Below are 13,132 nucleotides of genomic sequence, written 5' to 3'. Positions count from 1 at the left end.
TGTATTGCAAGGCATCAAAGTCAATATTGGAGCAAGCAGGAAATTCAACTATTGCAGGGCCCCATGAAGGATCTTACCAAATACACTTAGCAATCACGCTGTATCCCAAGGCACTGTGGAAAATCCAAACCTTTAACCTAGAGAGTTGCTGAATGCAATGATTCAGTTCAGCCTCTAGCTGCTCCTGTGTTCAACAGAGACTGTGAGGGAAATGAATCTCCTCATATCAAGTGTTTCATCGCAGTTAATCACGGTTAAAAATCGACATTTAATTATCAGGGGATGTCTGGATTGATTCAAAGGCTCAACAGTGGATATTAGCTGAGGTGTTTAAGATGATGAAAGGAGTTGATAGGGCAGATAGAGAGAAACTGTTAGCTCTGCGAGGGCAGGTCCAGAGCAAGGAGGTGCGAGCTTAAAATTAGAAGCAAAATATTACGGGTGCTGGGAATCTGAAACAAAAACTGAAAATGCTGGAATGACTCAGCAGGTCTGACAGCACCTGTGGAGAGAGAAACAGAGTTAATGTTTCATGTCCAATTTGACTCTTCTTTGGAACTTCCTCCGCCATTCCGAAATCTGGGGCGGAATTTTATGGCTCCGCCAAGGCAGGGGTAAAATGCGGCGAGCCATTCAAAAGTCCATTGAATTCAGCAGGACCTTAAAATCCCAACAGCATAAAATTCCATTGGAACTGGAAATCTGGAACTCTCTCCTTCGGAAAAAGCTGTCTGGAAATCAATAGAATACTTCAATTCTGAGCTTGGGCTGACAATTGGCAAGTGGCATTAGCACCACACAAGTGCCAGGCAATGACCATCTCCAACAAGAGAGTATCTAACCATCACCCCTTGACGTTCAATGGCATTACCATCACTGAATCCCCCACTATCAACATCCTGGGGGTGACTATTGATCTGAAATGGAACTGGACTAGCCATATAAATCCTGTGGCTACAAGAGCAGGTCAGAGGCTAAGAATCCTGCTGCGAGTAACTCACCTCCTAATTCCCCAAATCACCATCTACAAGGCACAAGTCAGGAGTTTGATGGAATACTCCCCACTTGCCTGGATGAGTGCAGCTCCCACAACACTCAAGAAGCTTGACACCATCCAGGGCAAAGCAGCCCATTTGATTGGCATCCCATCCACAAACATTCACTCCCTCCACCACCAATGAACAGTGGCAGCAGTGTGTACCATCTACAAAATGCACTGCAGAAACTCACCAAGGCTCCTGAGGCAGCACCTTCCAAACCCACGACCACTACCATCTAGAAGGACAAGGGCAGCAGATACATGGGAACAGCACCACCTGGAAGTTCCCCTCCAAGTAACTCACCATCCTGACTTGGAAATGTATCGCCGTTCCTTCACTGTCGTTGGGTCAAAATCCTGGAAGCCCCTCCCTAACAGCACTATGGATGTACCTACACCACATGGGCTGCAACAGTTCAAGAAGGCAGCTCACCACCACCTTCTCAAGGGCAAATAAGGATGCACAATAAATGCTGGCCTGGCCAGCGAAGCCCACCATCCCATGAATGAATTAACGAGAAACCTTGGTAAATTTTTGATAGCCGAGGTGATTAGGGGCTATGGAATCAAAGCAAATAGATGGAGTTAAGACAGCGATGAGGCATGATCTACTTGACTGGCAGCGCTGGTTCAAGGAACTAAATGGACCTCCTCTGTTCCTATGAGCGGAATTGTCCATTGCCACTGGTGTTGGGCGTGCGCAGTGGCAGGAGTGGACAATATGGCGAGAAGGCCGTGAAACCAGTTTGCGATCATCCGCCAGCGCATTGATGGCAGGCCACGTTCCCCGCAACCTCATTGTAATGATTGCACGCCAGTGCAGAACACGCCTTGATGAGTGTGATGTGCTGAAGCTGGGACTTACCGCCAGGGCCTTGCTCACATCGCGGACATCAGAGGAGCAGAAGATACTGGAGCCCGACACCAACAGCAAATTGGAGAAACAACCATGGTATGCTGGGTGGATTCTCATGGACATGGCTCTGCTGTGAAACAGTCCACGGAAGTTGGAAAGTCACCACTGAGGGTCTGCTCACGACGGATGATGGTCAAGGGGGTGGAGGGGAAGTCCAGCTGCTTTTAGGAGTGGAAGATGTACCGGTGGGGTGGGGGGTGGGGGTGGGAGAGGAAGGTCTAGAATTGACTGGGAGAGGAAAAGTTGTCGGGATGGGGTGAGGTTGGGACAGGGGAATGAAGATGTCAGGGTCGGGCGAGTTTGGGAGGGTGGTATGAAGGTGTCAGGATGGGGTGAGGTTGGGATGGGAGGGAATGAAGATGTCAGGGTCGGGCGAGTTTGGGAGGGTGGTATGAAGGTGTCAGGATGGGGTGAGGTTGGGATGGGAGGGAATGAAGGTGTCGGGACGGGAGGTTGGGAGGACGAGGAGGGAGTAACGGGGAGAGGACGACAACTGGGGAGGTCGTTGTAAGAGGGGGTGGAAGTTGTAAGGGAAGGGGTTCGGAAGATGGTGGGAGTGCAGAGAGGGGAGGAAGTCCAAAGGGAGGAAGGAATGTGGAGAGGGGAGGGAGTCAGTGGGGAGGAAGGACTTCGGAGAGGGGAGGGAGGGAGGGTGTAAGGTTGGAGGGAAAAAGTACGGGTGGAGGAAGGAGTCGGGAAGTGGGAAGGACTAAGGGTGGAAGAAGAAGTAGGGCTGGAGGAAGAAGTAAGTCTGGAGGAAAGAGGGGGGGAGGGGGGAGGACTAAGGGTGGCGGAAGAAGTCTGAGGGAGTCAGGAAGGGGGAAGGACTAAGCAGAGGTGGAGTCCAGGAGTGGGGAGGACCAAAGGAGGTTTGACAAAGTCCAGGAGGAGAAGGTGTTCCAAGGAGGGAAGGGGTTTCAAGGGGGGAAGGGATTCCAAGGGGTAGGGGGAGAAGGAGTCCGGAGGGGAAAGGTGTCCGGGGGAGGGCGGGGATGTCCAGATGAACATGTAAGGGACAGCTCTGATGAGCCCATGACTGCCTCCTAGGGAGCAAATGGAGGGTGGTTGTGGAACAAGAGAATGGTGAGAATGACCGAGGGCAGAGTGAGGCAGTAGTGTGGGAAGGTCAGGGGGTGGTCGGTGATGACTCGGAGGCAGACACGGACCCTGGGGGTGGGAAGGAGGAGGTCAGGGAGGTGATAGTGGATAGGGCTGGGATTTTCGGAATGGAAGGAAACGTGCACGTTCACCTGGACATCCTCAAAGGAAAAGGGTTGTGGTTGGTAGGTCACGGAAGGGAGGTGGAAGGTGATGCCAGGGGGTAAGAAAATGGGTGACTGGGGGAGGGGAAAAGATTGGAGTGCTTACGAAAAAGCGAATCCAGACCATTCTGTCCAAATCGAAAGTGAAACGAAAGTCGTGTTGGGCAGGAATAGGCGCTGCATGGGAGTGTGATCAGTGGGTGGGCGGAGATGCAGGTCAGCTCAGATGGACAACTGAAAGCAAACCCCAGCAGGCAGCATGCAAAATGCCTCGGACAATGAGGTGAGTGTGATACTTGAAGGACCCACGTGTGTGGGAGAGTGCTTGCACGAGACTCCGAAAGGCCCTGCCACACACACACACACACACACACTTCTCCCTCCAGCAACACTCGTTGGCCAGCTGCCCCCCCTACGATGACAGAGGACGAGGTTGAGGGGCTCACAGGCAAAGGGGGGCTCAGAGGGAGAGGACAGCCTCTGAGATTCCTGAGTGGGTGACCCAGGGTTGTCCAACTGCCACTCCTCCTCCCTTCAGGTGCCCGGGGCACCGGCCTGACTCCTTGAGGGGAAGGAGCAGCTAGAGGGAGGTTGAGGTGCCCCATTTCCCTCTCACATCGCCACTGCAGGAACCCACTCATGGCTCCCGCGATGAAGCGCGGGTCTGCACACATCTCCGTGCTCTGCTGGACCAGAGTCCCCATGGCGTCCACCATCCTCCACATGAAGACCTCCATACATGTACATGTGGGCACCACTTCATCAGAGGGCAAGCGGACGCACTCCTCCGACTCATGTGCCATCTGTTGAGGGCTTCCAACAGCTCTGTCTGTTGTTCCCATGCCTTCTGTTAACTCTCCAGGATGAGTTAGAAGGGCAAATCCAGAGGCTCGTCACCTGACTCAGATCTCACAAATGCCTCTGCCCGGCAGTCCTCCAAGTGCCGCGGAGCTCGGCCGAACCTTCCTCCTCCTGCTGTGTCCGTGTGGTGACCACCAGATTGTGAACCCGAGCATGTTGCAGACCTAGGCCCCAATGAGGTGTCTGTCTCTGCGCTGGTGGAGGGTGTGGGCAAGCGCTATGAGGGGTCTTCCAGGCTGCTTATTTCCAGCTTCTTCAAGGGAGGAGGTGCCCACTTGGCTGGAGGTGAGGACCTGGACGTGAGTAGGCTCCTCCTGCTTGAAAACAGACGGGGAGGGTCTGAGCAGGACACATGGCACGGTGTGGAATGTTTGCGTGGTGAGCGGAGCCATGGACAGGATGAGGAAGTGAACTCGAGAGGCATGAACCTGATGGAGATGTGAGGGTGTGTGTAAGAGTTAGTGATGTTGTCCCTTGGGGTGTGGGATCCCAGTGGATGCGTGATAGATTTGTGAGTGTGTGAGTTGAAAGTGATGAGAACAGTGAGTTACCCTGGAACGAGGAACGGGTGAAACCATTCATCCTGTAGCGGCACTGGGTAGCTGTCCTCTTTTGCGGGCATTGGCGCTGGCCATCGCTGCCACCGCCTCACATGCTGGATTAGCAAGGCAGCTGCCCACCCTGCGGCCAGAGCGGGGGCAGAGGACATCACGGCGGGCCCCCATGGCATTCAAAAGGCGCTCGAGGGACGTGTCACTGAAGTGGGGGGACTGCAGTCCTTTTGCCTTTCAGAGCCATCCTATCACCCATGCAGCAGTCCTGGGCTGGAAGCACTGAGAGGTGTGCGCGCAGCTGCACTTTAAATGTGGCACCCGGCATGATGAAGCACAAGGTGATGGTGAATGAGACCCCACCTGCCATGGAAACAACGTGTTTCCCAGGAATGCATAATTAATGCCGTGGAATTGGGGCAATACAGTGTGAAAAGCCGCCATTGTGGCCGGCATGCAAACCTGGGACAATTCCGCCCTATTTTCCTCTATTCCTCTGTTTCTATGTAACAATGCAAGTAAAGGGACATGTGCAAGAACTGACACTGAGACATAAGACATAAAGGACCTGCCCAGTATTGGATGGAGCAAAGTATTTGCTTTTACCTCCAGGCACCTGCACAGCAACAGGCAAGAGCGAATTGTTTCCTATCATACGGTGTGTGCTTTATACATAGACAGGAGGTGAACCTGTACCACCCAAGTTGTGAAGTACCAGATTAATCACAGAATCACAGTGCAGAAGAGGCCCTTCGGCCCATCGAGTCTACACCAACACGTGAGAAACACCTGACCTACCTACCTAATCCCATTTACCAGCACTTGGCCCATAGCCTTGAATGTTATGACATGCCAAGTGCTCATCCAGGTACTTTTTAAAGGATGTGAGGCAACCCGCCTCCACCACCCTCCCAGGCAGTGCATTCCAGACCGTCATCACCCTCTGGGTAAAAAAGGTTTTCCTCACATCCCCCCTAAACCTCCTGCCACTCACCTTGAACTTATGCCCCCTTGTGACTGACCCTTCAACTAAGGGGAACAGCTGCTCCCTATCTATCCCCTTCATAATTTTCTACACCTCAATCAGGTCGCCCCTCAGTCTTCTCTGCTCCAACGAAAACAACCCAAGTCTATCCAACCTCTCTTCATAACTTCAGCGATTCATCCCAGGCAACATCCTGGTGAATCCCCTCTGCACCCCCTCCAGTGCAATCAGTGCTTCCTATAATGTGGCGACCAGAACTGCACACTGTACTCCAGCTGTGGCCTCACCAAGGCAAGGTTCTATACAACTCCAACATGACCTCCCTACTTTTGAAATCTATGCCTCGGTTGATAAAGGCAAGTGTCCCATATAAGGAGGGCGCAAATGTTTATGCATGGTGGATGGGGTGCTAATGAAATGAGCTGCTTTGTCCTGGATGGCATTGAACTTCTTGAGTGTTTTTTGGGCTGCACTCATCCAGGCAAGTGGACAGTATTCCATCACACTCCTGACTTGTGCCTTGTAGAAGATGGACATCTTTTGAAGAGTCATCACAGATTTCCCAGCCTCTGACCTGCTCTTCTAGCCACATTATTTATATGGCTGGTCCAGTTCAGTTCCTGGCCAATGGTAACCCCCAAGATGTTGATAGTGGGAGATTCTGTAATGGTAATGCCATTGAATGTCAAGGGGAGATGATTGGATTCTCTTTTGCTGGAGATGGGCATTGCCTGGCACTTGTTTGGCGTAAATGTTAATTGCCACTTGTCAGCCCAAGCCTGGATATTGTCCAGGTCTTGTTGCATTTGGACATGGACTACTTCAGTATATGAGGAGTCACGAATGATGCTGAATGTCTCACTTCTGACCTTATGATGGAGGGAAAGTCATTGATGCAGCTGAAGATGGCTGGGCCTAGGACACTACCCTGAGGAACTCCTTCAGTGATTTCCTGGAACTGAGATGATTGACCTCCAACAACCACAACCATCTTCCTTTGTGCTAGGTAGGACTCCAACAGCAGAGAGTTTTCCCCCTGATTTCCATTGACTCCAGTTTTGCTTGAGCTTTTTGATACATCACTTGGTCAACTGCTGCCTTGATGTCAAGGGAATTCACTCTCACCTTATTTCTTGAGTTCAGTTCTTTTGACAATGTTTGGACCAAGGCTCTAATGAGGTCAGGAGCTGAGTGGCCTTGGCAGAACCCAAACTGAACCTCAATGAGCAGGTCATTGCTTTGTAAGTGCCACTTCATAGCACTGTCAATGACACCTTCCATCACTTTGCTGATGTTCAAGAGAAACTAATGGGGCAGTAATTGGCCAAGTTGGATTTGTCCTGCTTTTTGTGGGCAGGACATACCTGGGCAATTTTCCACATTGTCAGTGTTTTAGCTGTAATGTAACAGCTTGACAAGGAGTGTGGTCACTTGTGAGCACAAGTCTCCAGTACTTTTGCTGGAATGTTATCCACTCCCATAGCCTTTACAGTGTCCAGTGCCTACAGCCATTTCTTGATATCAAGTGGATTGAATCTCATTGGCTGAAGATTGGCATCTATGATCCTGGAGGCCTCAGAGCAGTGTGTATCATCGACTCAGCACCTCTGGCTGAAGATGGTTGCAAATGCCTCAGCCTTGTCTATTGCACTGATGCGGTCCCCCGTCACTGAGGATGGGGATGTTCGGTGGTGGTGAGCTGCTTTCTTGAACCACTACAGACCATATGGTGCAGGTACACCCACAGTGCTGTTAGGGACGAACTTCCAGGATTTTGACCCAGCAACAGTGAAGGAACGGTGATATATTTCCAATTCAGAATGGTGTGTGGCTTGGAGGGGAACTTCCTGGCGGTGGTGTTCCCATGTATTTGCTGCCCTTGTCCTTCTAGGTGGCAGAGTTCGTCAGTTTGGAAGGTGCTGTCTAAGGAGCCTTGGTGTGTTTCTGTAATGCATCTTGTCGATGATACACACTGCTGCCACTGTGTGTCGGTGGTGGAGGGGGGAAATGTTTGTGGAAGGGGTGCCAATCAATTGGACTGCTTTGTCCTGGATGATGTCAAGCTTCTTGAGTGTTGTTGGAGCTGCACTCATCCAGGGAAGTGGAGGGAATTTCATCATATTCCTGACTTGTGCCTTGTAGATGGTGGGCAGGTTTGGGGAGTCAGGAGGTGAGTTACTCATCACAGGATTCCAAGCCTGTGACCTGCCCTTGTAGCCATTGTAGTATTTATATGGCAGGTCCAGTTCAGATTCTGGTCAATGGTAGCCCCCAAGATGTTGATAGTGGGGGATTCAGTGGTGGTCATGCCATGGGAGATGTCAAGGGGAGATGATTGGATTCTCTCTAGATATGGCTGGCCTTCAGAGCTTAGATCTGATCTGTTGGTTGTGTGATTATTTAGCTCTTTCTATCGCGTGTTGCTTCTGCTGTTTGGCATGTCAATGTCAATGTTGTAGCTTCACCAGGTTAACACCTCATTTTTAGGTAAAGCTGGTGCTGGTCCTGGTATGCCCTCCTGCACTTTTCAATGAACCAGGGTTGATCCCCCAGTAATGATGGTAATGGTAGAGTGGGGAATATGCTGGGTCATGCGGTTACCGATTGTGGTTGTATACAATTCTGCTGCTGCTGATGGCCCATAGCGCCTCATGGATGCCCAGTTTTGAGTTGCTATATCTGTTTGAAATCTATCCCATTTAGCACGGTGGTAGTGCAACACAACACGATGGAGGGTATCCTCAATGGGAAGACTGGACTTCACCTCCACGAGGACTGTGTGTTGGTCATCCTTACTGACACTGTCATAGGCTGATGCATCTGTGACAGGTGATGCGGAATAGGTAGGAACAGGTTTGACAATCGCTCGAGGAAGGCACTGTTAATTTAGTTTTGAGATTTATGCAATTTATGGGAGTAGGTTTTCTGTTTGAATGAGAATGGCATTCTGTCTGATCCTGTTGATATCCCCGTGGATGGGTTAAGTTAAAATTGCCCATTTACACCCTTTGGTGAAGAGTTGCCAATCCCCAGGATTGACCTGCAGTCTCCATGATTAACCTATTTTTGCTGGGCGAGGATATTATAGGTTACAGATTCCAGGTAAATCGGTGAAGGTACAGGTTAGTCATGATCTATTGGAATAGTGGAACGGCTTCAAGGGGTCAACATAGAAAATAGGAGCAGGAGTAGGCCATTCAGCCCTTCAGCCTGCTCCGCCATTCATTATGATCATGGCTGATCATCCAACACAATAGTCTGCTCCCGTTTTCTCCCCATATCCTTTGATTCCTTTTGCCCCAAGAGCTATATCTAATTCCTTCTTGAAAACATACAATATTTTGGCCTCAATGACTTTCTGTGGTAGCGAATTCCACAGGCTCACCACTCTCTGGGTGAAGAAATTTCTCCTCATCTCAGTCTGAAATGGTCTACCCAGTATCATCAGACTGTGACCCCAGGTTCTGGACTCCCCCACCATCGGAAACATCCTTCCTGCATCTACCCTGTCTAGTCCTGTTAGAATTTTATAAGTTTCTATGAGGTCCCCCCTCATTCTTCTGGACTCCAGCAAATATAATCCTACCCAACTCAATCTCTCCTCATATGTCAGTCCCGCCATCACAGGAATCAGTCTGGTAAACCTTCGCTGCACTCCCTCTATAGCAAGAACACTCTTTCTCAGATAAGGAGACCAAAACTGCACACAATATTCCAGGTGTGGCCTCACCAAGGACCTGTATAATTGCAGCAAGACATCCCTGCTCCTGTACTCGAATCCTCTGGCTATGGAGGCCAACAAATCATTTGCCTTCTTTACTGCTGCACCCACATGCTTATCTTCAGCGACTGGCGTACGAGGACACCCAGGTCTCGTATCACATTCCCCTCTCGCAATTTATAGCCATTCGGATCATAATCTGCCTTCCTGTTTTTGCTACCAAAGTGGATAACCTCACGTTTATCCACATTATACTGCATCTGCCATGCATTTGCCCACTCACTCAGCTTGTCCAAATCACACTGAAGCATCTCTGCATCCTCCTCACAGCTCACTCTCCCACCCAGCTTTATGTCATCTGCAAATTTGGAGATATTACATTTAGTTCCCTCATCTAAATCATGAATATATATTGTAAATAGCTGGGATCCCAGCACCAGTTCCTGCGGTACCCCACTGTCACTGCCTGCCATTCGGAAAAAGACCTGTTTATTCCTACTCTTTGTTTCCTGTCTGCCAACCAGTTTTCTATCCATTTCAATCCACTACCCCCAATCCCATGAGCTTTAATTTTACACGCTAATCTCTTGTGTGGGACTTTGTCGAAAGCCTTCCAAAAGTCCAAATAATCCACTGGCTCCCCTCCATCAACTCTACTAGTTACATTCTCGAAAAATTCAAGTAGATTTGTCAAGCATGATTTCCCTTTCGTAAATCCATGCTGACTCTGTCCAATTCTGCCACTGTTTTCCAAGTGCTCAGCTATTAAATCTGTTATCATGGGCTCTAGAACTTTCCCCGCTACCGATGTCAGGCTGACTGGTCTATAATTCCCTGTTTTCTCTCTACCTCCCTTTTTAAATAATGAGGTTACATTAACTATACTCCAATCTGTAGGAACTGTTCCAGAGTCTATAGAATCTTGGAAGATAACCACCAATGCATCCACTATTTCTAGGGCCACTTCCTTAAGTACTCTGGGATGTAGATTATCAGGCCCCGGGGATTTATCGGTCTTCAATCCCATCAATTTCTCCAACATCGTTTCCCTATTAATACCGAGTTCTTTCAGTTCCTCCCTCTCACTAAACCCTGTGTTCCCCAACATTTCTGGTGTGTTATTTGTGTCCTCCTTTGTGAAGACAGAACCAAAGTATGTATTTAGTTGGTCAGCCATTTCTTTGTTCCCCATTATATATTCCCCTGTTTCTGACTGTAAGGGACCTACATTTGTCTTCACCAATCTTTGTCTTTTCACATACCTATGGAAACTTTTACAGTCAGTTTTTATGTTCTCCGCAAGCTTACTCTCGTACTCTATTTTCCCCTTCTTAGTCAATCCCTTGGTCTTCCTTTGCTGAATTCTAAACTGCTCCCAATCCTCAGGTCTGTTGTTTTTTCTGGCCAATTTGTATGCCTCTTCCTTGGATCTAATACTATCTCTAATTTCCTTTGTAAGCCATGGTTTGGCCACCTTTCCTATTTTACTTTTGCGCCAGACAGGAATAAACAATTGTTGCAGTTCACCCATGAGCTCTTTGAACGTTTGCCATTGCCTATCCACCATCATCCCTTTAAGTAATGTTTCCCAATCCATCATAGCCAACTCGGGCCTCATACCATCGTAGTTTCCTTTATTAAGATTCAGGACCCTAGTCTCAGAGTCAACTACGTCACTCCCCCATCTTGATGAATAATTCTATCATATTATAGTCGCTCATCCCCAAGGGGCCACGCACAACTAGATTGCCAATATCCCTTTCTCATTACATAATACCCAGTCTAGGATGGCCTGTTCTCTAATTGGTTCCTCAACGTATTGGTCCAGAAAACCATACACTCCAGGAATTCCTCCTCTATGGTATTGTTAATAATTTGATTTGCCCAATCTATAAGTCACCCATAATTACAGATGTTCCTTTATTGCATGCGTCTCTAATTTCCTGTTTAATGCCATTCCCAACGTCACCACTACAGTTTGGGGGTCTATATACAACCCCCACTAACGTTTTTTGCCCCTTAGTGTTTCTCAGCTCTACCCATGCAGATTCCACATCGTCAGAGCTAATATTTTTCCTCACCCTTGCGTTAATTTCCTCTTTAACCAGCAATTCAACTCCACCGCCTTTTCCTTTTTGTCTGTCCTTCCTAAATACTGAATACCCCTGGATGTGTAGTTAATATCCCTGGTCACCCTGCAGCCATGTCTCCGTAATCCCAACTATTTCATACCTGTTTACATCTATTTGCGTGGTTAATTCGTCCACTTTATTGCGAATGCTCTTTGCATTAAGGCACAAAGCATTAAGGCTTGTCTTTTTAACATTACTTGTCCCGTTCCCACTATTTTTCACTGAGGCCCTGTTTGATTCTTGCCCTTGATTTCTCTGCCTATCACTTTTCTTATTCCCTTTTCCTTCTTTTGTTCTTAATTCCCCTTCCTCTAACTCCTTGCATAGGTTCCCATCCCCCTGCCATTTTAGTTTAAATCCTCCCCAACCACTCTAGCAAATGTTCCCTCTAGGACATCAGTCCTATTCATGCCCAGGTCAAATTCAATTCTTGAACACTGCTGTGAGCAACCCAGGAGAAAAATCATGGCGGAATTTAAAAAATAAGAACCTTCCTTATTTCATTTTCACAAAAAATTTTTGGTTTATTAGTCAGACAAAAAAATATTGGAGGTGAAATAAAAGGCTGTTTGACTGCACTGTGTTGAAGACAGGCGGGCATATGTTTGAATCTTGACCAGCTAGAGTCTGCAGCTTTAATTCTCACCACATTTCTGTTCTGAGCTGGGCCGTGCAGATTGACATGATTGCAAACCCGAGGATGAACCAGGGGTGCCGGGGTTATCATTTTAGAGAGAGTCTCAGATGTCGGTGGGAAGCATTACTACTGAGGTACGCAAGCAGCCTATCGACGCATCATGGCAGGGCTGAGTGGGAGGAAGAGTCAGCAATTTACTCTTTACAGTGGGAGATAACCCTCCGCCCATCTTACGCAGCTCATGATCGCATCACTCAGTGCTGACAACAACAAGAAAGCGATCTAGACTTACGTCTGCTGGGTTATCATCGGCCTCTCTGACTAGCTGGTGAGACGTCGCATAGCTAGGTAACATGCAGCCTCAGCAGGCTCAGTTTTCTTTCCCAGGTTGGGTTGAGGTGGGAGGGAAAGGGGTCCTGGCCACTTGAGAGGGTCCACATACATTGAACAATCCTGGATGGGAGCATTCTCACTCTCTCTCTCTCTCTTGTTCTCTGTAGAAGGGGTGGAGCATTGGATTCCTTTGGCCCTGCAGCTGGTGTATGTTTACAGATAGGGAAGACCAGCAAGAATGTGTGGATTCCTGCAAACACAAATCCTCGCACTAGCTGCTCTCTTGGCTGCGCATTGTTCAGGAAGTTAACTTGCTCATTTCCCTCCTATTCTTGCGACTATCAGATTTCATTGTGTCAACCCCTGGGAGTTCTGCAGGTTCTTCACAGCAAAACATCCTAGGGAGAAAATTTTTCCAGTCGCTGTGTGTTAGAGGCATCGTAGGGACAACAATTTGCATTTACATAGCACCTTCAATAAAGTAAAACATCGCAATGCACTTCATGGAAGCGAATATGAAACAAGATTAGGATAGATGACACAATGTTTAATCAAGAGTTAGGTTTTAAGAAGCAGCTTAAAAGCGGTGGGAGATGGAAAGGTTTTAAGATGGATTTCCAGAGCTTGGGGCCTAAGCTGCTGAACACAGGCGGTTGGAGTGATTAAAAATCAGGCGTGCTCAAGAGGCCACAATT

At 48.6% G+C, this 13,132-nt stretch overlaps 1 protein-coding gene across 1 annotated transcript in view; it reads right to left on the bottom strand.

Moving 5' to 3' along the window:
* The window catches only part of LOC144695778 (torsin-4A-like), a 96,604-nt gene extending 83,910 nt beyond the window's left edge, over window positions 1-12,694 (bottom strand). Inside the window, exon 1 of the mRNA XM_078566762.1 lies at window positions 12,397-12,694. The gene's annotated coding sequence lies outside the window, so the exon portion shown is untranslated. The remainder of the gene's footprint in view (window positions 1-12,396) is intronic.
* Between the last annotated feature and the right edge of the window lie 438 nt (window positions 12,695-13,132).

This window comes from Cetorhinus maximus, chromosome 21, assembly GCF_964194155.1.
Source record: "Cetorhinus maximus chromosome 21, sCetMax3.hap1.1, whole genome shotgun sequence".
NCBI lineage: Eukaryota > Metazoa > Chordata > Chondrichthyes > Lamniformes > Cetorhinidae > Cetorhinus > Cetorhinus maximus.
This window is presented reverse-complemented; position numbering and strand designations above follow the sequence as displayed.